This window comes from Sciurus carolinensis, chromosome 1 (genome assembly GCF_902686445.1).
Source record: "Sciurus carolinensis chromosome 1, mSciCar1.2, whole genome shotgun sequence".
In the NCBI taxonomy this organism is placed as follows: Eukaryota; Metazoa; Chordata; class Mammalia; order Rodentia; family Sciuridae; genus Sciurus; species Sciurus carolinensis.
In genome coordinates this window covers 30,260,899-30,284,231 of record NC_062213.1, presented here as the reverse complement: position 1 = coordinate 30,284,231, position 23,333 = coordinate 30,260,899, and the positions used below count along the sequence as shown (strand labels likewise).

Sequence of the window (23,333 nt, the reverse complement as noted above, 5' to 3'; positions counted from 1 at the left end):
TGCCGCCGCCACCGCCACCGCTCCCGGGGCGCTTCCAGGCCACCTCCCTCACCTGCCGCCCCGGCAGCTGATCCGTGCCTCGGCGCACCGCCACCGGGTTTCGCTGCTGGCACGACCCCAAACCCGGTGCCAGGCGCCCCCTCCCCTGCTGAGAGTGACCCGATGCCGGCAGGCGGAGGTCAGCAGCATCTCCAGCCCAGAGGCGCCTCCAGCCCAGAGGCGCCTCCACCCTCTCTCTTTTTTAAACACCTGGGTTCGGGCTTGATGGTGATATGCGTTGGATGGACAAGCTGAGAAAAGCTGCCACATCACCGAGAGCCAAAATGGAGAAAGGGAAAGTTTTCCCCTCGTGGTCCTGCTTGGTCTCTCGGTTTTAAGTCAATGTACTGCTCCCCACAATTACCTCACCCGAGGATGGCGGGGCAGTTCCCCCTTCTCCGGAACCTCTGCCGAGCCAATGCTGCAGGACTGGCACAGCATCGTGGTTCCTGGATTTCAAAGGCTGGAATTCTCCTTGGGGGTTTGCGTCAGAAAGGCCTTGGGTTGGCAGCGCAGCCCAGCACCGCAGGAAAACAAGAAGGCAGGCTCCCTGCGCCTGGGGAAGCCAGGCAGATAACCGGAGCTCTACCCCGCAGCTGCCCAGGCACACTGCTGTTGGGACAACTCTGCACTTGAACTCAGAAACCGGGTTCAAGTCACACTCCAATCCCTTCAGGCTCAGAGCCTCATGCCTAGCGTTCTTGACCCCGTGCACGTCAAGTTTTTCCTTGTTAAATTGAGGCATAATGATAATACCCACCTCAAGGATAGCTGTGAAGATTATATGAGAAAAAAAAATCATACTCAGGTAATTGAGCAGAACCGTCCAAAGGGTGGTTAGTCCAGTCAAAATTTGCTGATGCCTTTTAGTGACAGGCAGAAAAAATATTTGTGATGCGGACACATTTGTTTAAAAAAAAATCTCAAAAAACCTGTCTGAGGATCAAGTTACATGTATTGATTTATTACACTTGGTATTATTAAATCTTACCTGATGATGGAATTCAACCTGTTTAATGACTTACATATACTTTCTTCAATATTGGAGAAAATTCTAAATAGCAATGTGGGGTGAACAGTTTGCTTCCTATACACTAGCTAGAAGGACTATTACGGCTGGAAATTGTATTGAACCTCCACTGTCCCCATCTGTTTGCCCTCCAAACATTTCTCTTGAGTCTTCAACTCTCATACCTAAGGATGCACATTGTGAGTACAGAAATATCCAGAAGTTACAGGGTTACTGAAATTAATTTGTCTTCCTCCTGTAACCCCCAAAGAGATTTTATTCCACAAATCCTCATCCCTTTTCAATCAGTATACTTAGTTCATTAAGCAGTGAGGTTAGTAATCTTAGAATTCTTTCTTTGGGGTGAAGAGGTAATTGATTCATTTGTCCTTCACCCACAGCTATCTCAAATATGGGCCTCAGGAAAGTGACAGTTCAAAATGATTCATACAGTCTACTATTTCTAAAATTATGAGTCTGGGGTCATATACAGTAATATAGGAATTAAGTTATGAGTTCCCCACCAAAAACTGAGTGTTGAGTTTGGGAACCTGATAGAAGAAACACCCTCTATGGTGTTCAAGTTGGAACTTCAGAGCGATTCTTGATTCTTCTCACTTTATCCAACCCACACACGGCATAAACCTCCAAATTAATACCATGTTACCCTGGTATTAAAGAACTTGAATCTGATCACTTCTGTCCACTGTTATCTCCATTATGTTCATTTAGATTTTAAACCATAATCACTCCATGTTGTTTCAACAGGAATCTAGCTAAAGTTGTCTTTCTTCCAGTCTTATTTCTTATTCCTTTCTTGTCAATCTGTCTTTCAATTTTTCCAAAAGGCTTTCATGAAAGGCTAAATCAAATCATGCTTCTCCATTAAAATTCATTAATGACCCCCCCCCGCCCTTAATCTCCAGGTAATATTCAAACTTCCTCAGAGGACACAAAGAACTTTCAGGATCCAACTCCTCTCCAATCTCCTTGCTTGCCTTTTCTTTTGTAGGGATCCTCCCTCCCAGCCAGGGGCTCAGGCTCTGGGGCTCACCCTCCACTTCAAATTGTAGCACTTCCTTTCCCTGGAGATTTCCTGTTCTTTTCCCTCTAGACTGCTGCACAAGCTGGGGTCTCTGTCTAGAGCATTTCTTGTATCCTCTCCACTCATCCTCCTCTTCCTAAGGATACACTGTTTCATTTAAACAACTTCTCCCTAGAAACCTTCCCTAATACTTTCAGGACACCTGCATTTACCCCTAGGAGAGCCATTGTGATCTCCTGCTAGAAATCCACCATTTACTTGTTTATTTCCACCAAGGATTGTAACCAGTTCCTAGCACAATTCTTGACACACAGTAGGCACCAATCTAACTGTCCAATGAATGCACGAACAAGTAATCCCATAACTACATTAAGGAGCCTATCAGGACAGGATGAAGAACATAGATATAAACTTCTGTTTAGCACATGTCTGGGATAAAAGCTGCCTCCAATATGTTTCTGTATTTGATGATGGGGTGTGTGCCTAAAAAATCCAACATGTGTTCAATGGAAGCTTTTACTGCAGAAGTGCAGGCACCGAGAGGCTGTGCAGTAGCACTGTTGTCACCATAGCAACCTTGCCAAGGGAAAGGCTGATGGTTTAGTGTTCAGATGCCCCTTAGCTCTCTACTTTTGGAACCCAAGCCTTTTTTGTGCTGTTCTAAAAGGCAAGTTTTACAAATGGCAATCTTTTCTGCCTTTAGTTTCATTCCAGGTTTTCTCCTGTCATTGGAGAAATATAACATTTGAATGACACCATCAAAGACATATAATTTAATACAGCATAATATAGATATTCATCTAGCATCTGATTTATCATATTCTTATGCATCATTTTCTACTTAAAACCTGATTTTATTATCTTGTTTCATAATTTTGTGACTTTTCCTTGAAAAACAAATTTATTGCTGGATTTTAGAAAACACCCACTGCCTGAGGAAAATCAAACACTTAGAGATTACAGTTAATATACCTGTCTAGGTCTGGTAAGAAACAGAGGAGATACTGCATATTGGGGGTGGGGTAAGAAATGTCTTTATCTAATTAGGACCCAAATATGGCATAAGTTATTTGATTCTTTCTGTAAAATTTGTAATTAAATGATTCATACCTTTCATATGCACAAAACTTTAAATTTTCAGAGCTCTTTCACATATATAATCTTATTTCAGCCTCACAAAAATCCAATGAGGTGTAAGTGGCCAATGCCTGAAACCAGAAGAGTGATGAAGGACAGGTTTGTATTGACAGGAGCCCCTAGACTACAAACTTCACAGAAAAGACAATACAAATTCACTGCCAAGGAGAAAAACATGCACCATAAGACCAAGACACCCCACAGTCCTCCGCATCCACTCTTGCTCACATCTCACCTGCCTGTGCTGGGGCTTTCTTGGACTCAGTCAGGGCTGACAAAGCACCGGCTCCTAATCCTATCAGCTGTGCGAGAAAGCGCTGCCGTCTCTCTCAGTGACCTGATGTTGGGTGATCTGCACAGCAACAAGGAGCAGCTGACGTGCTTTACAACACGTCATGAAGAAAAGAAACTGAATTCTGGGGCATCCTGGGATTTTATTTTTGTGGTGGGGTGGAGACCCATGTTGTTCTTACCAGAGAGAGAGCTGCCTGTTCTCCTTTAAGAGCATGTGTGAGTGATCAACCCTCCTCTTATTGTATATGTTATTGGTACTATATGGTTAAGGTATTTTGATGCTATAAATCTGTAATGATTAGGATTATGCTAGATCAATCCCTGAGGAGGGGGCCCAGAGAGTACCTGGGATAAAAAGAGGAGTGGGTAGCTGGAGGCAGGGTGGCATGAACATTCTTTGGGTTCAGAGTGTGTCAACTATCTCTGCTCTGCAAAAGAGTTTTCAGTCAGAGGCATCTCTTAGGGAAGAAAAGAAATTAAGGGAAACTCCAGAGGAAGAGGCAGAGGTTGGGACTGGGGAGGGGCTTTGAAGGATGTTAAGGGTATAATCTTTTACTTCTCTTATGGGGAAGCAGATATGAGGTGGTCTTCCAAAACATGCCATTGAATGTTTCTGGACTTCTGCCCATTTGTGAAAATAGGGTAAGAAACTAGCTAAAACATGAGCTCAGTGATTATTTTAAACAAAAATGGGAACATATGATGGGACAAATAGGTGCATATTTGTAATGTGACAATGGATTAGAATGAAACGAAGGTCCACTGGAAAGGATGAGTATGAAGCCTGCCATGTGGAAGAGACAGAGTCTTGACGTTTGCCTAATGCTTTGGGCGGCTGGACAATCTGCTGATCTCACAGACTTCCAGGAAGGGTAAAGGAGGTAGGTCCAGGAAAGGCCACATCCAGATGCTGAATTCTGGGTCTGAAAGAGAAGCACTTTTCTTCCCTGAGAGACCAGAAGGTGAGAGAAGGGCAGTCGGAAACTGCCTGACCCAGCAGGTTAGCTACCTAGAGAACAGATGAGCAGTGGAGACCAAGACTTTTCTCAGATGCAGCAGGAGCAGAGGAGGTACCCAGGCTCTGAGGGATTCATTCAGCATCCATAGTACTCTAGGCTTGGAAAAGAAAATTTTAATCTGGCTTCTCAGAAAGTAGATCTATAGCTAGATTCAAGTTACATTAAAAAGGATCTGTTCTCCATACTTCCATGTATGTCCATGGTTTTGTACTTATTTTCTCTTCCCCTTTCTAGCATTCTTTTTGAAAGAATTCTGCCTTTTCTTCTGCTAAATGATGGGGTGAAGGGAAAGAGGGTTTGAGATCATCTACTCAAAGGATGTGAGCATTATTGCAAAAAAGAGCAGAGTGCGCCTAGAGGTGACTTCCAGGATGGCAGCTACAGGAACCCAGGCAGCGGTGGGCTATCAGGGATGCAGGGAGGGTACCTCTGCTGTTGTAAAGCTGACGGCAGTTTTGATTGCTGCTTTATTTCCACCTCCAAGGCCATTCATATGGAGCAATTTCCTTCACCCCTGAAATCTTGTGACTCAGTTAGAAAACAGCCTTTGTTGTGTACCCTAGGTCCTCTCCAATTCACTGCAGAAAAATTTGTAGGAAAATAAATCTATGATTGAGGAATCTGGACTATATTGTTTCATCTATCCATTTCCTCTTTAGCTACTTTCAGAATGCTGTTAGATCAAAGAAAAGAATGCTTTTTTTAAACAAAGGTAACTTTAATATTGATTTTAAAGGTACTGAAAACATCATTGAAAATTTGGAAAAGAAAAAACTCACTTATTTCATTGTCCTAATATCAATGATCCATATTCTTTCTGTTAGCATTTTTGCTTATTTGCTTTCAGGCTTATTTATTATGCATCAAAACAGCATTGTTAAAATGAGAATAAATTCTAAGTGACATATGGCATTTTGAGCCTATTGATACTGATGCATCTGGCTGTGTGGATGACTGGTGGGCTCAAATGCCCCTTGTTTACCCATGCAGTTACTCCTGTGTGTCCTCTGTCTGTGCTTTAATCTGAGATACTGTTGATGAATAGCTGGGGATGCTTCTGGAAGCTTAGAAGCTCCATGATGGCTTCCTGGGTATCTGGACCTGGTGGCATCTGGACCAGGCCAAAGTTTCAGGAAGAGTTGCTAGTGGAGAATTATCAAAGTTAAAGCAAGAGAATTATCTCAATTCAGAGGCTGGGAGAGAAACACCTGCATCCATTTCTACAGGCTTCCTTAATGTGATGCTAATTCAGGAGAGAATAGGAGAGTGAAATGGGTTTCCCAAGTCTACAAAGAGATCTGTGATGATGAGGAAATGTAGCTGAACAGGAAGTATGAGGTCCTGAGTCCTATAAGCCTGGACAGGAGACTTTCTTTCTTTTTTTTTTTTTTTTTTTTTTTTTTTTTTTGCCTCTTTCTGACAGTGCTACTTTAAGCAAGTTTTTTTTTTTTATTTTTTATTTTTATTTTTTTTTTCTTTTTATTGTAAACAAATGGGATACATGTTGTTTCTCTATTTGTACATGGCGTAAAGGCATACCATTTGTGTATAAGCAAGTTTTTAATCTCTCTAGGACTTAGCATCTGATAAAGGCATTTTAGTCAAACAAACAAACAAACAAACAAAAACAAAAAGGAAGATCCAGTTGCACCAGTTAATATCTTTGGGCAAATTAGATTCACTGAGCTTCATTTTCACACCTATAAAATGGACTTAATAACAATAATTAGCTCATAATACTGTTATAAGGATTAGACAAGTCTAGCATGTATGTCTGGCACAGGGTTAGGGCTTGTTAGATATCCTCTCTTCCTCCAGATCAAAATATTCCAACCACTATGACTGCCAGTCAGCTTGATCCATATTTTCATCCTAAAGACAGTTCATTTTTACTAACAGACCAGTGGCACAATGGATGATGCATCTGTCTACACATGTCTAATCAGAGGATTCTAAAGAACTTTAGTTTTTATTAAAGAAAATGGTACACTTTCCCCATATGACCTATGACATATATAGAGGGAAACTGAATTTCTCACTAGAAAAGATATTGATAGAACTTCTCCCAAATAGATTAAAGAGGGATAAAGTGATAAAACAGTCAGACATCTTTCACTAAGTAGTTCACTTATCATCCATCAATATTTATTTTGTTTCTACCCAAGCTAGGCACTGGCTCAACCCCTGGTTCCAAGGTGTTCAAGGTGAGCAGTTTCCTGTCCTCAAGGTATCTCATGGTCTAACAGAGATGGGGACATTTTATCAGTGGTTACACTGTTCACTGTTGGCACCAAGTCAGATAAATAGAGGTTTTGCTGGCATCTGGGGTTTCCAGGGTTGAGTTCTGAGATGAATTTTGAAGACTATATAGGTCCTATTATAATTTTGGTTTCTTGAGAGTTCCTTTTACTTTATCTCTGCTCTTCTTCTTCATCTCCCTCTTTATCTCTCTCTCCTTTCACTCAACTAGCACAGGGCCAAGCACAACACAGGGTGCCTCAAACAATTATTTGTCAATTAACAAGATTAGTTAAATATATGACTGCCATATTATACTGCCACCTATTGGTTCACTGGTGAATTTTTCTTTTGACAGGTAAAGTTTATTGGTGCCTTTATTCAAACTTTCTCATCACTGTTTCAGAGAATTTTCAAAATGTAAGGCCACATAAAACAACTGAATGTTAGTGAACACAATCATTAGTCAGTGTGGGATAATGAGTATGTACTCATTGTCAATAGACAATGGTTCCAAACTTTTCCTCTGCTTACCCCCTGAACCACTTTAGAAAAGTTAGGTAACATCTCTGTGTCTTTGTATCCTTATTTGCAAAATATACATGTGGTCCTACTTCATAGGTTTAGTCCAGACATTAAATTATATAAAACTTACAATAAACCCATCACATTCCCTTGTGCAAACTGGAGATTCAACAATATGTTTCTTCTTATTCTTCTTCCTTCTTTTCTATCTTCAATTCAAAGTAACTCTGGAGAGGATTAACTATGTGATTCAATTTTAGCTAAATAATCAAATACGTTCTTCCAAAAAGAATGTTAAATGATATTACATGGTCCCTATGTTATTATTCACGGATCTATATTTTTAATTAATAGATTTGATATTTTTGAGTAGCTTTTGGTGTGCAGAAAAAATAAAAAGTGCAGGGAGTTCTCATATGCCACTTAACTAAGCTATTTTTTAAGTCTCTGGACATGATCCATTCCTCTTTTATCTGGTTAATTAGGTCCAATCATACTCTATTTTTTAAGAAGGGGCAATTAAGTGCCAATTAAATGTATCCACGCCCTCCTTCTCTCCCCATCCTCCCCCATAACCCTGCGTGTTTGGTTTGCCTCCAAGGTCTTCCATGTCCTGTGGTGGATCCAACATGCTGACTCCTAGAACTTTCCTAGATAGTCTTAACAGCCCTATCTTCCCACAGACCTGAAGCCCAACACCAGGGGAAACCCCACGACACTGGTGATGAACGGCACTACCTGGTTTGCTCTCCACTTGTATCAAGGCCTCAGCGCTGCCTAGAAATCACCAATGCTTTCTAGGCAGTGTTCTCTCCTGTTCACCACAGGGTTCACTGAAGCCTTCGCCACACTTCCAACCTACCAGCCCACTATCTCAGCAATACGGTGCTGTGTAGATGCCCTCACCCTCAGATTGACAGACAAAACAGAAGTTCCAAACCCATAAATGCACCTGCCTCCATCTCATCCCTCCCTCTTCTGGTCCTTCAGAATGGAAGTTTTGTTTCTTCCTATGAAATGGTAATTCCTTTACCTATTCTGGATCCCATTCTTTTCTACCTCATAAAGGAAGTTATCCTATCAGCCCTTCTAACTTTCCAGCTTTTCATTCCTTTATCTGCAAAGCAAAATAAACTTAGGAATTTGTAAACATCAATAGAGTTATGCACATAAAGAACTTAGAAGAGTGCTCAGTACACACTAAGCATAATTGAATATAACCTATTATTATTAGCTATTATTCTTTTAAAAATGACTTCAATCTGCTTTTCTACTGGGCATTTCACATAAACATTTAAACAACTGAAATCTTTGTTGGTGAAATAAATGACTCTGAAATTCTTTTATCTATCTAATACTACCTGATTGCTTCTTTTCATTTAACACCAAACTTCTTTTTTCTCCCACATTTTTTATTGGTGCATTATATGATGGGATTTGTTGTTGTTACATATTCATACATGCACACAATACACAATATAACAATATAACTTGATCACTATCACTCCTTCCTCCCTTCCCTTCCCACCTCCCACTTCTTTGGTCCCTTTCCTCTACTGATCTCCCTTTGATTTTCATAAGATCTTCCCCCATCTCTCTTTTTTTTTCCTCTCTAGCTTCCACATGTGAGAAAAATCATAGGGCCTTTAACCTTTTGAATTTGATTTATTTAGCTTAACATAATGTTCTCTATCTAGTTCTGTTTTCCTGCAAATGATGTCATTTCATGTTTCTTTATAGCTGAACAAAACTCAGTTGTGTATACATACCACATTTTCTTTATCCATTCATCTGTTGATGTGCACATGGGCTGGTTCCATAGTTTGGCTATTATGAATTGTGCTGCTATAAACATTATCACCATACTTCTGTTTAAGAGCTAGCTACCTATGTCATCTGTCTCAGACCGTCCCTTCCCCTTGGCCCACTCCAGTACACTCCTGTGCCCTTCATCCTACCAAACCATGTGGTTAATTAATGGTAAGTTTTTATCCTAATCTTGACTGCTTATTGGCCTTTCGCATAAATACTATTACATTTTAAAAGCCACTTCTGGCTGTAACATCAGCCTCTTGGTTTTTTCCCTACTTTTCAGTGACCTTCAGCTCCTTACTTATGTGTTGGTATTGGCATTTTATACTTCCATCCTTCTTTCTCTCCCTGGGTAATATCATTATTTTCAATTGCTTCAATTACTATTTAAAGGCAAGTTTTCTATAAATTTTATAAATCCATATTACTCCATAATCCACCTGGATATCTCAACTTTTATATCCCATAGGATATAAATTATCTGTATTCCTGATTGAATTAATCCCACTTCCTCTATATGCTGATCTTATGTCTGTAGTCCCCAAGTTAATAAATGGTATCATGCAGACCTGGAACCGGGGTGATAGTCCTAACTCTTCTTTCTTCCTTACCGTTTTACAACCACCTGGAACCTAAATTCTATGTGTTCTATCTCCTGATTATCTTTCAAATGTGTTAACTTCTCTCACCTTTTTCTGCCTGAATTTCTAACCTGGATTCCAGACTTGTTCCCTGTAGTTCATTTCTTTCTTTCTTTTTCTTTCTTTCTTTTCCCCCATAGTACTGGGGATTGGACCCAGAGGCGCTCTACCATTGAGCTACATTCCCTTTTATTTTTATAGTTTTATTTTTGAGACAAAGTCTTGCTAAGTTGTCTAGTCTAGAATTTAAACAGTAGCTAGCACAGTCTCTTTGAAGTGCAGATCCCTACCAAGCCTCCCCCAGCCCCAGATGAAACCTCTCCATGTCCACCACTGCTCTCATAAAGTTCACACACCATGCGTGGACTGAAGAGCCCTCCTGATCTAACCCAGTATCCCACCTTAGGCTTCCACAAGGAGTCCCTTTCCCTGGAATGCTCTTCCCCATCTCCAGTCTCCATCCCAATCACTGTCCAGTTCCATGTACATCTTCAGACATCTTCATTGGACAATTAAATTTTTTAGATTTAGGAAATTGACTCCTGTCTTGAGCATACAATTGGGGAGAACGATTCCTGGCTTTGGAAATACTTTCTGCTAGAACTATATGATATATATATAGTGTAATGGAAAGATGAAGACATATTAAAGATAAGAGAAACATAGGTCTTGTGTTTTGGGCTTATAACATGAATTCAATGTAATTCAAAAGAATTTTAAGTGACCAAGTGAAATAATGATTTCCGAACTGGTGTAACTTGAAAAGCTTCTGCCACAGAAAATACATATATTTTATCTTATGTTTTATAAAATATTCATCTTAGGTTCATTATTTTAGGGGATTCACTTCCCTTGAATGAGAATTCAAAGTATGTTCCTTAAAAAACTATTTCTATGATTCCTTGTTATGGTTTTTCTTTCTGTTTTCTCCTGCCACTTACTAGACCATTAGTATTAAAATAGAAAACTATTCTAGACAAGGATTTTTATTTAAAAGGCATTGGCACTTATATTTTTAAATATTCATATCATTGCATTTCTATGTTTTTATTGTTTTAATAAACTCAGGATAATGCATCATTTTCAAATGCATACATGATTTAAGTAGATCTATTTTGAAACTTGGAAAAATAAGAAATAGTTCCTTAGGCAGGAGAAAATCTCACACTAGCAATCTACTTTAAATATATTTTGCAAGCAGCCAATTTCCTAATGCTTGAGATACTAAATATAGAAGCGTGAATTTGTTAAAGCCAATATGCTTATAGTTCCCACAAAAAAAAAAAAAACACCTGGAATTTTTGCATATAATTTACTGTATTTTTTTCTGCCAACCCTAATGTCAGTAGTTCTCTCCACAGTATTTGAAATTCTGAAATACATCTATAGGAACAGACTGAAATGTGGAGAATGGGGAATAAATATAGAATTAAATATCTTTTGCTTTTTTATTTTGGGTTTTTGATTATGAAATAATGGATACATTAAATTATTGTCTTTTTTAAAATATGAAGATTATTAATCACTAAACACAATGGAGATAAAGAAAATGATAATTATGCAGTTTTCCTAATGCTCTCCTGATCATCACCTTACAGTTATACTTTCACTGACTAAAAATCCAATCCCTTGAATTCCAGACTTTCTATAAACACATGATTTTATTTATTCAACAACTACAAATTGAGCCCTTGTTAAAACACCAAGAACTCTGGTTAATTTTGGGAGAAATTTAAATAGTTTGCCTTGATAGTAGAAATCAGGATGATTCTTATTTTACTCTGTGCCCTTACACCATGCCCTAAGCAGTGTTTTTACTGTAATAAGGTCATGGAGAATAAAAGTAGAGTAATATGCTTCACCCAGAAACTGAGTCATGCTGGATCCCTTTGGATGATTTTTAAATACTAAAATAAAACGTGACACTTTGACACTTGCAGGGTAACATTTGACTCATTTAACATTAAGATACTGCTATTTTCTAGCTTTAAACTACATTTTAAGATAAATAAAATAAATGCACATTAAGAACACAACACTCCTACTCACTAATATAAAACAAGGATTGTAATTTTTTCATTATAGTTAATAAAGGGGACCAAGTGGAAAATTAAGCATCTCTTTTCTCTTTTGCTGGATCTCCTGAATCCCTGTGCACAGAGCATTGTTGTTTCTGTGAACATGAAATCTAAGTGAACATATAAGTCCTTGATGGTAGAAAGAGCACTGTTTTTTTTTTTTTAACTTCATTTGCTGTACAATAGCTCTATGATTATACTTCATTTAAGAATGGTCACTTTGTAATTTAAAAATATAGTGAGAGATAATCTGCTGAGGAGGTTTAAGCAGAAAATTCTATTTTTTTAAAAATAGGAATATTGTTCTCCTTTAAAACCAAGGTTTTCTAGAGATGTTTTGCCCCAAGGTAAACAGGTGAACTTCAGTAAGAGGAGATTGACAGCAGGTCTATAGCTATAGTCTCCTGTGGAAATAAGCATTAGATATTTAAATCCTTCCTGAAAAATTCTATTTCTGTAATCTGACTTCATCCTTTCCTTTTCTCTGTTGCCACTGAAACTCAGAATGACTGCAGAATACAAATCATATGATTTGGGCATTTGTCTGTAGTTTTTCAGCACCAGTGCCAAACTCCTTGCCTAGATAGCTGCGTGAGGCTTTTCAATATGAAACCTTTAGCAATGCCATTCCCTTGCCAACTGGGAAGAATCCACATGATTTAACTGCAGCAGCCCTTCAAAGGGCTTAATAAATATTTCAAGTTCTTTGACTCCACATATTTCTAAGTTTGTTTATTTGTTTTTTATGCATTTATACACAATAATTTTAAATACTGGGAGGCATCTTCTTTATAGAGACACCCAAATATGATGTACACAGTTTCTAATAACATTAGTATATAAATGAGGGCGCTTTCTTGAACATTTTTTGTTGGAATTCTATCCCCATTTGTTCCCATCATACTGAAAGATGCTATCTTGAATTTTTTTCTTCATTCACCAGTGGAATGAACTACCACATGAGGTCTCTTTCTCAATTCTCTTGTGGGTCTTGAGGGTGCTATAGCATTTTCAAGAAGAGATGTGGCAAACAGTTAGTCATACTGTCTTTCCGGAAGACAGTACCATCGGAAGAGTAAATCTAATGTCTCAGATAATAAGTAGAATGTGTAGGACAAATTTTAGACTGGTTTAGCATCCTCAGGAGGCACTGAACCCTCATTTTTAGGCCTGGAGTTGAGATTTTTTCAATAAGTTGAAGTACTGACACAAAGAAATGTATGAAGAAGAGCTCTGCCTATCCTATTTTTATGCTATAATGAATGCATTCCATCTACTTCCTCAGGGTTGCCGAATCCTCTTCTACAAAAGGTTTCCAATTCACAAAGACAAATGGGAGTTCTTTAACATATCAAAAGAAACAAGTATGGCAAAAATGTCAACAAAGCCAGTGTTGTGTGTTCATAGCTACTAGCTTTCTAAATGATGACTAAGACAAGTTCCTGAAAATAGGAAGGACATTTCCTTCTTGGTTAGGTCAGAAAAGTCTCTTCATTGGAAAATTAGAGCCAATGCTGTCATCCATCATACCAATGATTGCTATTTACACCCAATCCAAACTCTAAAACTGTGTGAAGAATTAAGTTCTCCAAGCCTTCTTCATTCACCTTCTTAGCCTCTTTTAAATCCAATAATTTACATTTGTTGAATTGATTTTACCCACATAGAACATATACCTTATTACAAGGTCACTAGCATTTTTGTTCTCAGACCCTTGTGTTTTCCAATAAGGATGGAAAAGTACTGGGTTCACGGAAGTGACAATTATATCATGTTTGATGACTTTTTCAACCATGTGGGTGAGTTTACATTTACTTTCCAAAAGGTAGTCTTGCCCAGGTTCACTCTATGATGGACTTCTAGCTTGACGACATGAGACAATTAGCCAAAGGCATTTCCAGGTTAGCCCCTGTGTAGGCAATAAACAGCAACTTGACAATCTGCTACCTTTTGTTTGCATCAGCACCTATAAACCTTCTGTTCATGATTACCAAATTGAAGTTCTCAGTGCACAGGAGGCAAGAGCTCTGCCACTGAGCCCAGCCCTACAGTGTTATTTTTCAACCTGAAGCCCATGATGTCACTGGCAAAAGTAGTGCTGTATTTCACACGGGCTGAATTTAAATTTTTTCTTTTGTATGCAGAGAACAAAAAAATTTTACTCCGCACAACCTTACCACCAGATTCACAGGGGCTCTTCAGTTGTGCCTGCCATTTTTAACTCTGCCCACACCAAGAGCCACCAGCTGTTCCCTTCTATTCCTGTTTTCCACTTTGGCCCCCCCCCCCCCATCTTACAGCACTTTTCCAGTTTGCTGCAATCTAGCAAATTACATGAGAAGGTAAAAGTAGATATGTCACTAGTTTTAGAGATAAATTGTTTCTCAAATCAGTTGTTGAAATAAAGTTATTGATAGAATTCTAAGTACATTTATCATGTGAAAATATAAATATTTCATGGAAAAGGACAAAAATACTTTTCTTTTAACCTTAATGTTTATGAATCAAGAAGCCATTTAGCTAAGTATCTCTAATGAAATACTCTAAAAAATTCCTAATTCTGAGCCATCTTCTGCCACTACCTGTTTGGCTTGGTTGATTTCAATAAGGAATGTATAGAAACATACATTTCCATACTGATTTCAAAATAAAACTAGAACCACATTTTTGTTTACACATCAAAAAGTCAAAGCCTTTTTTCTTGTTAGCTTAGGAAGGAAGTTAATTCAGTTATTTATAAGCTTTACTTTTTTTTCACATTTACAATTTTAATGAATGGCTCCCATCGGTACTATGTTAAGAATTTGCAAGTTATTTTAAAATATATTTCATTATTTATATGTTTTGGAGAGATGAGTAGATCACCAGTTTTCTGAACTGTGTACTTAACTACATCAGTGCATCTGATCTCAAATAACCCCATAGGTGGGCTGGGGTTGTGGCTCAGTGGTAGAGCACTTGCCTGACATGTGGGAGGTACTGGGTTCGATTCTCAGCACCACATAGAAATGAATAAAATAAAGGTCCATTAACAACTAAAAAAATTTTTAAAAAAATAATCCCATAAAAATCCTTGTTTAGTATCTTAATATTCACACTATTTTTCAATGTTAAGGCTTATTTTCTATGGCTCAAAAGAGAGCACATTTCCAAGGGTAGTGTGACTAGCCTATCTATTTACACAATAAGATTGTTACCTTCTAAGCATAGGGAAGCCTTTTTTAAAGGCTAAAGAAAACAAGGAAGTGAGTAACAAAAAATATAGGAACTAAAAATAAATTTAAAAGCAATAAGCTAATTAAAACATATATTAATAATATTTTCTACTCACTTGACAAGGATTAATAAATATTTTTGACATTACCATTTGACTTTTGTGTCTAACTTATTCTAAGAGAATGCTTACTGAGTATTTGACCCTGGTACTACTTTTACATTTGACAGATAAAAGGGAGGGTCTCATTCCACAGAGATTGCAACTGGAAAAGACATGAGTTTCTAGGTATTATGAAAGAAGATCCTGGAAACATACAAAGTATACAGTGGCTTACTCTGGAAATACTATGAAATTCTCAATGTCTTATCTAAGAATTATAAAACACAGATCAAAGCTAAAAGCAATTAAAGGGGAAAAGGGAAATTAAAATGATCAAAAAGGAATAAGGCTGTTGTAAGAAGAGACTAAAACTGGAAAGACTGGAATCCGGAAAGGGAAAGGCTGTGTGGGGTTTGGACCGAAGTATGCCCACCATACAGTGTATAGATACAGCAATCTCAGACTTCTCACCCAGAAAATCCTGGAAAATGAGATGGGGACATATCTTTTGATCTTTGAGAAAGTTCAGAACAAAGTCAGAGGTCTCCAAAGTGCAGAAAAGCTCCCTGTCAGGGTGGGAAGCTGCTAAAGATATCATTGGGTATGGAAAGGAAACCCTAGAGTGGCAATTTGTAAATGAGAAATTTTGGTATTTAATATATGGGATGATACCAGAACCCCTATTGACCTCTTAAATCAAATGTTTGGTGCCATCCAGGCAAGTGCAGTGAGCAGGACAGATCCATAAGGCAGGCTTAGACAATCGTGTTTTTCTTTCACTTACAGTATGTTTGTAACACTGTGGAAGTTTGCATGAGCTTGCATAACACGGAGAAGTAGTAACTCAATGATTTGAAGAAATGACATTAAAAAGTGCCCTGCAGGGTTGGGGATGTGGTTCATTGGTGGAGTGCTTGTCTAGTTTGTGGTGGGGGCCCTGGGTTTGATCCTCAGCACCACAAAAAAAATAAATAAATAAATAAAATGAAGGTATTGTGTCCATCTACAAAGAAAAAAATACTTTTTTAAAGAAAGTGCCCTGAAAAGGAAACTCAGACTGAATTTGAGGCTGATAGTGCAAGAAGAAGCAAACCCAAAGTTGGTAAAGCTGCCTTTTTTCCCAGTATGAACTCTTCATCAGCTATACATATAAGAATAATGGAAAATAAATTACATATACTAATGACATATGTTCAGCAATTCTTTGTAATAGAAGTGTGTAGTCAGAGAAATTTATAGAGCACTAGGCTTGGGTCACATAACATGAAATACCAATATGAATGCTTACAAATTCATTACTTCTAAGGAGTAGCATCTATTAAATATTGCAATTTTAATACCTCTCTTATGATCTTGTCTCTTGAGAATTTTATTTCTCTCTGATGATAACTATTTAGATTATCCAAGATGAGGTCTTTTATCTCTAAATCTCACCTGACATGTCTACTTGGAAATACTGTTGTTTCCAACCCAAGCTATATATTTAACGTTATTATTCCTTATTCTCAAATTAGTTCCTCATCCCAAATTTATCTTTGTCATCATCACTTCTTTAGGATGTGAGACAGAGATAGCATAGAAGTTAGAGCATTGGATTTAGGCTGTCTTCATTAAAATTTCTGCTCAGCTGTGACTTTGAACAACTTATATTTCCTCTATAAATTTCAGTTTTCTCATTTAATAACATGGGGAAATGTTAGTACGTACATCAATAATTGCATCATAAAACTCAGGAAAATCCTGAAAAGGCACATAAAATACTACCTGGTACAGAGAAAATGCTCAAAATCTTTAGCTATTACTACTTTTTTATCTGTGCTCAGTACCCTGGGATAGTTTTTGACTGTCTCACTGACATTTTTGTTTTTAACCACCTATTTCTAGTCAGTCACTGGGCTGCGTTTGTTCTCTCAAAAACTGCTCCTACTCTGGTCCCAGCCTTCCAACATAGTCTAAAGCCTACAGTCTCTGGCATGGCCGTCCCTTCCAAGTCTCTCCCGACTTCCATGGGCTTGTGGGCCCTCTTCTCAAAAATCTCCATGGTTTTTCCCATATCCACCACAACAGTCTTTAAACAAATTGGCTTTACTTGTTTATTTTGGTCCCACTTTCAATTTCCCTTTTCTGAACTGAAGTATATGTTCCACAGAAATGAGAATTCACATTCCATTTGTTTTATAATGATCTGTTATTTTTTTCTACCCAACCAGATCTCAGGAAGGCAAAAGAAGTATGTGTTTCATTTTCTCTTTAACCTCCCAAAGTACCTGGCCACAAACACAGTAAGCAGATTGTAAATAACACTGTTCATCAAAGATGAAAACATGTTTATGATATAGAAAAAGTCATGGATGATATTTAGAGTAGGCTACTAAGAGAAACTTGGATCCAATCCTAAGGTACATACAGTAGAGACCAAGTAAATAGCTACTCCTGCTTCAACAGGATGGTTAGTTTAATGCCACTGTCAGGGATTCCACAAGTACTGAAAGGACTATACCAAGCACTAGAAATATAAAGAGACACAAGACATAGTCTCTCTCAGTCACATCTTACCTGTGTGTGTGTGTGTGTGTGTGTGTGTCCATGAATACTATAAATAGCATCTACTTTTCCTAAGAGCTTATAGTTTTTAGAAAATGGATTAGATTTACATATTCTCTTGTATCCCACCTTCTCATGCTCAATTAACCCGTTTTAGCTTGACCTCTAATTTAAAGGTAAATGATCCATTTTTTCTGAAATTTGTAAGCCATAATGAGAATGTCGACTCTCAACATGGGGGAGTCGGGGGAAGGGGGAATAGGAAAGACAGTAGAATGAATAGGACATAAGTTCCCTATGTTCATATATGAATACACAACCAGTGTGACTCCACATCATGTACAACCACAAGAATGGAAAGTGATACTCCGTGTAGGTATGATAGGTTAAGATGCATTCTATTGTCATGTATAACTAAAAAGAACAAATACAAGGGATGAAGGGAAGCAGTAAGACTGACTTTGATAGAACAATAAAAGGAAGGATAGAATAGGTTAGGATAGTACCCAGGTTGCTTCTAACTTATATCCTGAGTATCATATTTCAGGTTTAACTCTTAAAGTATGCCTAAATATTCTAATTTTGGTTAGTCAATGCATATGTGTATAATAATAATGAATCAAGGACACTATTGATATTGGTCAGTGAGTGTGTAATTTTGAAAAAATAAGTTATACTTGACATACAACCAAGTCAATATCTGATAGAAGTGGCTACTGTTTTTAGTATTAAAATATTTCTTTATATTTTAATAATTATTAAGTAATAATTTTATTATTGATTTTGGTCTTTATGTTTTTCCTAGTACATTTTTACTTTAAATTCTCTCTTTTTTTAACTCTCATTTTCTAATATCCAATTTGACCCCGATCTATATTTTCCAGTGATTTTACTCCTTGTGGCCTAAAAAATACACCAGTGCTATTTTTGCTTGGTATGCTGCTACTACTTCATACTGAATAGGTTGCATATTTTCCTACATTTTTACCACTAGTCAGAGTTTAAATTTAAAAGTCTTGGGCAATAGTAAGAACTGCAAGGTAAACTTCTAGTGCATGTCTGATTAGTACAGCTATTAGTAGTAGGACTAATACAAATGTAGTATGACCACTCAGTATCCTAAGCTCAGTCAACAGGGAGTTATTCACATTGCACAGTACTAACCAAGATCATTTCTGGCTTCATACTCCATTATATATGATGTATCAACGTGCATTCTACTGTCATGTATAATTAATTAAAACAAATTAAAAATTTTCAAAAAAGATAATTTCTGGCTTTAATAAATCACACACAGTACAAGTTAGGAAACAAATATAAGTCTGAAACTTCAAGCAAATGAATGAGATTTATATAATGGTCCCAATCAAGAGGAAAAAAAATCCCACAAAAAGTCATGTGCCTATTAGTAGTATATAACACTTTTTCTCAAAGTATGTAGCTAGGAACTCAGTCCTGAATTATGCATGGGAAAAAATGTGCTCCTGTCAAAAATATGGAAAATGCTATGTTCCATATTGCTCTTTAAAAGTTCTTAATACAGATTTAATCTATGAGGGGCCCAAAAAATCCTCCAGTAAAGAGGTCAATTTGACTCTGTTTTTCTAACTCATTTAGCCATGGAACTTTTTTTCCCCCTCAGAAAATGTAACATCTGGCAATATGAGTGTTAGAAGTGTTTTGAGAAAGGCAGGTTAGCAATTAAATGCCCAGGAGGTCTGAAGAGGGAGAGACCACCTGAAGGTGGGGGAAACAATTATAAGGAAGGAATATTTTGAATTAGATCTTTAAGATGGAGGTGGAGGTGAGTGAAGAAGGCATCCGAATCAAAGGGAGTGCATGACCTGGAAAACACAGAACGTGGGGTGTTGTGAGGAAAGGGGTTTAGAAGCAGCAGAAGGTTCTGAGGAAGAGAAGGATCCTGAGGGGCAGAAATAGGGAAATCAGTCTTTAACACATGAAAGTGATACCACATAAGGAAGGGACTAGCAAACTCTGTAGGATTATGTACTTCTCTTCCTGTTGGCATCATTCACAAACACCTACTTGATCATGAAAGTGATTACTTAACTGAAACTGGAAGGTCTAGGCCAGAACAATCAGAAAGAAATATAATGAGCCACTTGAAAATGTTCTTTCAAGTTTTCAACTGACAACATAAAAAGTAAAAAAGAAGTAAAATGAATTGGACAATATTACTTATTGTAATACATCCAATTTTTATAATTTCAAAAATTCAATCAACGTAAAAATTAAAATAAGAGTTTTTAATTTGGGAGGGGATGCAAACCTTCAGTATCTGGTTTGTGTGGTCTTTTTTGTTTGTGTTTGGTTTTGCAGTACCGGGGACTGCATTGCCACTGAGCTACATCCCCAGTCATTTCTATTTTGAGGTAGGGTCTCACTAAGTTGCAGAGACTGTCCTTGAATTTGTGAGCCTCCTGCCTCAGTGTCCCAAATTGTTGGAACGGTTTGTGTTTTACACTTGCAGCGAATCTTAATTCAGGTGAGCCACATTCAAGAGCTTAATGTGCACGTGGTTACTATTACCTTGTTGGGTAGCAGAGGTCTATACATTGACATTGACCAGTTGGATGAAGCAGGGTCCATTAGGAGAGTGTTCTGATAGCTTTTAACATGATCAAAGGCTTTAAATTCTTTAAATTGAGGGGCTAAGAAACACCTTCTTTGCAGGTTTTAAAATTTATGTTTCATTTTTTGACTAGAGTTAAATGAAGCAAATTAGGTTAAAGGTGAAAAGTTCCATTTTCCCCTCCAACTCAGATCATTAATGCAGATAAATTATTGTTGAGCTCCCTTTCAGCTTGTCAGTTAAGAAAATTCAGCGGATTTGTGACAAACAAGAAAGCTGTACTGCCTGTGCCAGCTGATTTGTAACCACGTACATGTTCTATGAAATTGTTTTTCCAGTGTTTTTTTTTTTTTTAATTTTAAATGACTCTTCCTGCTGGTACAGTTTCTTCACACTTCATCACATTTTTAAATAAGTAATCATGTGACAGTGAAGATTTCTTGTCCTGAAGGCATTCTACCAATGCTTCCCAAATGCTTCTTCTTAAAATACAAAGCAGTTTGATTCACACTTACCATTTTTGAATCCACTAAGGCCATTTGGGGAGAGAAGAAACTAGAAGCCTGCTGTTCAGTTTTCATTTTCCACAAGTTCTCTTAACGGAGAGCTTTCGTATTTCTTGTTAAGTTTCCAAATCACATTTCATCTCCGTTAGAAACTGAGTAACTATGGCACATTCTGTAAATAGAACCCTGGAAAACTGCAGCTTTAAAATGGAAGACAATCACCAAGGCCACCGTGGTGATCCTGAGCAGAGAGTGCTAGTCCAGTCATGTGGACCTGGACTGGGAATGAAAAATATCCCGTAGCACAACATATTCCTTAAAGGGTTGTGGCTTTATTCCAAGGTTTCTGAACCTCAGCATGGCAAACATACCAAGCCAGATAACTCTAGTAGTAGTTCTTTATACTGTAAGATGTTTAGCGCCATCACCAACTTCTTCCCACTGCAATCCCCGAGTAATTGCCACCCTCCGCTCTACTCAACCGGGTTAGAACAAGCCAAACATGTCTTCAGACATTACCAGATGTACCCTGGGAGACAAGATTGTCCTCAACTGAGAACCACTGTTCTATTCAAAGTCAGAAAATTGTATATTTAAAACTATATTATGTGCTCTGATGTTAGAGTACAACTCCATGAATACTATAAATAGCATCTACTTTTCCTAAGAGCTTATAGCTTTTAGAAAATGGATTAGATTTACATATTTTCTTGTATCCCACCTTCTCATGCTCAATTAACTCATTTTAGCTTGACCTCTAATTTAAAGGTAAATGATCCATTTTTTTCTGAAATTTGTAAGCCATAAGGAGAATGTTGACTCTCAAACAAAATTAATTATTATACACAACAGAGAGTAAGAACATGTAGCAGCATGAACTTCTTCTGATATGACAAGGATGTTTACTGATAATGTTTTTGTAATGATTGGTACTCCCTAAATAAAGAAGGAAGGCATTAAAATGTCATTATCATCACATCACAAAGAAAATGTGGTAATTCATGTCTTAAATAGTACCTAAAACTTCTCAAACTGCAAAAAATACTAAGGATAAATAAAACTCTTCAAAGCATATTTTATATTCCTCTCTTTGTCTCTTAAAAGAGGTCAGAATAAAACATCTTTACATAGCTTAGTTCCTGTCAAATAAAATCTGCATAATTTGAGAATAGTAAGATCAATAAATTAAGAATAATTAAAGTATGTTTCATAGTTTTAGCTTATAAGTTTATTTCGAAATGACAGAACGGGTAGACAAATGTTGCACAAGACAAGGAACATGGTACTATAAGAGGGATTAGGTTGGAAACACTTAGTACCTTGTATACAAATTGTTCTCACCACCCTTGGGTTATTGGCTTTAAAAAAAGAAATACAAAAGGGCTTAAATAGTCATTACTGTAACCACTGTTAATAGTAATAGCTACCAATTATTGGTAAACACTATATTAGACTGAATGAATGTTCTGTCTTTTAATGTTAATGGCTTGAGGTGGGTGTTATGACCCACATCTGATAATTAAGGAAACTGAAGCATGAGGTGTTGGGAGTAACTGGTTGAAAGTGAAGTATCTGGTAAAAATGGTTTTCAGACTCATAGCTTTTAATACCAAGGCTCAAGTTCACTATGTGTTTTATCATTTCCTGCCTAACTCTTAGAACTAGCCTGACATCACGAAGCTTTTCATTCAAGGAGACTAAAAGACATTTTGGCAAAACAGTGGAATCTTGTCCTAGTACTCATTTAAATTAATCAAACTCAACTATTCAAGTATTCAAGTCCAGAGAAAGAGAGTTTCATCAAACAGCTCTTCCACTTGACATCGGCTCATCCTGGTTTTGAGAGTAGCGGGAGGTGTGGATCTGCTGTCTCCTTAGGGCTCACACTCCCTGAACCATGTGTGTTCTTGCGTTTAAAGATCCAAATCTTTTTATATCAGGGTTCTAATTATAAGTCAACAATTTCAGCTGGTATTTAAAGAAAAAATGGCCTCTTCTGATATTAGAAGGAAAATGAATAGTGACCTTTATGGATGAGTTAAATAGTTTTCTAAGATCTTTTAATGCTATTATTATTTTCCTTGCGTGCTTTCTTTAAAAACTAAACCCAGCACATAATGTGACTTTACCACTTTTGTCTATGCACATGAATGCTAGAAGAGGGGATGAGGAGTGATTTTGAGAAAGATGTCATCACATAATTTTCCAACAAGAAAAATAAAAGCAAAGATGTAGTCTTCATGGTATCATTTAAAATAGCAAAACAGTATCTTGCTTTTTCAGACTACTGCTGGCAATGATGAATATATCTTAGGAGCTCTCAAGATGACTACACAGACTGAGCCAGAGCCACACTGAATGCTAGATGTTTTATTTCCAAATTTGTAGTCCTTCAACATAGTCACAGTAGAAAAGATTGGGTTGGCAACCCAACCTCAGTAATTTGTAACTTGAAATTCCTCTTAATTTTTATTATGTGTATTTTAAAATGTACTTAATTCAATTATGTTAAATTTTAAGGAAAAATGGATTGAAAT

At 37.3% G+C, this 23,333-nt stretch overlaps 1 protein-coding gene across 5 annotated transcripts in view; it reads right to left on the bottom strand.

Annotated features, from left to right (window-relative positions):
• Nucleotides 1-23,333, bottom strand: part of Sybu (syntabulin) — a 109,128-nt gene that overhangs the window by 67,858 nt on the left and 17,937 nt on the right. The window contains exon 1 of one of the 5 annotated variants that reach the window (XM_047562118.1): nucleotides 404-451. The exons of 3 other annotated variants lie outside the window; for them this stretch is intronic. The gene's annotated coding sequence lies outside the window, so the exon portion shown is untranslated. Of the gene's footprint in view, nucleotides 1-403; nucleotides 452-23,333 lie in introns of those variants that run through there. One more of the 5 variants, XM_047562121.1, reaches the window with a different exon arrangement.